The 1,693-nt window shown below is 45.5% G+C and overlaps 1 non-coding gene across 1 annotated transcript; it reads left to right on the top strand.

Annotated features, from left to right (window-relative positions):
- The first annotated feature begins 1,019 nt into the window (after positions 1-1,019).
- Positions 1,020-1,093, top strand: trnat-agu (transfer RNA threonine (anticodon AGU)). Its single transcript has one exon. It is a non-coding gene; the product is annotated as a tRNA-Thr (tRNA).
- Positions 1,094-1,693: the final 600 nt, after the last annotated feature.

Raw genomic sequence — 1,693 nt, 5'->3', positions numbered from 1 at the left:
CTTGCTAATTTCTTACCTCACTCCCTAAGTTCTGACTGCAGCACAACATCCTTATATCTACCTATGTTGTTGGTTCTGATGTGGACTACCACTGCTGGCTGTTCACCCTCCCCCTTCAGGATGCTCTGTAACTGCTCAATGACATCCTTGACCCTGGCACCAGGGAGCCAACACTCCATTCCTGGATTCACATCTGTGGCCATAGAAACACCTGATTGTTCCCTTGACGATTGAATCACCTATCACTATGGCTTTTCCAGTCTTCCCTGTACTCCCCTTTGCAGCTGAGTCACCCATGCTGTCATGGACTTGGCTCCGGCTGCACTCCCCAGGTGAAGCATCATTGTCCTCTGTATTCAGAACTGAATACCTGCTGGAGAGTGAGACGCACTCGGGGTGTCCTGCACTACCTGCCTGATTCTTTTTGACTGCCTGGTGGTCACCCATTCCCTCTCTCCCTGCATACACTTAAGCTGTGGGGGGACCACATCTATAAACAAAGAACAGTACAGCACAGGAACAGGCCATTCGGCCCTCCAAGCCCGCGCCGATCTTGATGCCTGTCTAAACTAAAACCTTCTGCACTTCAGGGGACCGTATCCCTCTCTTCCCATCCTATTCATGTATTTGTCAAGATGCCTCTTAAACATCGCTATCTTCCCTGCTTCCACGACCTTCCCCGGCAGCAAGTTCCAGGCACTCACCACCCTCTGTGTAAAGAACTTGCCTCGCATATCCCCTCCAAACTTTGCCACTCTCGCCTTAAACCTATGTCCCCTCGTAACTGACTCTGCCACCCTGTGAAAAAGCTTCTGACTATCCACTCTGTCTCTGCCACTCATAACTTTGTCAACCTCTATCATGTCGCCCCTCCACCTCCATTCTCAGTTTTGGGAAAAATAGAGTATATGACTGTATCAGTAAGTAGGAAAAGTTAAAATATGTTGTGACCAGTGGAGAAGTGTGATGAGAATAAACAGATCCTCCTCTGATTTCAACGACGCAATCATTTGTGATCTGGCTCTGTAGCTTAGTTGGTTAAAGCACATGTCTAGTAAACAGAAGAGACTGGGTTCAACTCCCAGCAGAGCCTTATTTCACATTTGTGATATGCTTTCGAAGTTTCCTTATCAATCATTTATATCTCTGTTTTGTGAACTTGAACTTGGAATTCAAATTACATGATGAATTTCAGTCACAGGAGAAAACAGCCTTTGTGAAGGATGTGAGTTGGGAATGGCTGTTCCTCCTTGTCCAGAAATTCAGTGCTGATACGCCAAAGGCAACTTCTTTGATACAAATTTGCTCACGGTTACATTCAATCTGGAAAACAGCTCGACATTAATCTCACTGAAGGAAAGTGTGACTGCGTTGTATATTTCAGAGTGTTTGTGTCGTTATGTGTTGCTTTTAACCGAGACTGGGGACATGACGCAAGTGGGAGGGTTGATCCGAGGTTTGGAATATTTGTCAATCAGGAACAAGAAAAATCAAAGGAACCAAATAAGAAAACCTATGTCTCGTGGGTATTGAGAGACGGTGAGAAGATATTAAACTTTGTTCCATTCAATCCGGCTGCGATGAACTTTGAATTTTTCCGCCTTTTATAAACATTATTTGAAGGGTCTCTGTAACAATGTTCAGTGTTGATGAGAGTGGGGTCTGAGTGAGCAGCTGCTGAGTGTGACAGGGT

Source organism: Heterodontus francisci, unplaced genomic scaffold (genome assembly GCF_036365525.1).
Source record: "Heterodontus francisci isolate sHetFra1 unplaced genomic scaffold, sHetFra1.hap1 HAP1_SCAFFOLD_59, whole genome shotgun sequence".
Lineage (NCBI taxonomy): Eukaryota > Metazoa > Chordata > Chondrichthyes > Heterodontiformes > Heterodontidae > Heterodontus > Heterodontus francisci.
The sequence above is the reverse complement of the archived record's forward strand: the minus strand, read 5'-3'. Positions and strand labels throughout refer to the sequence as shown.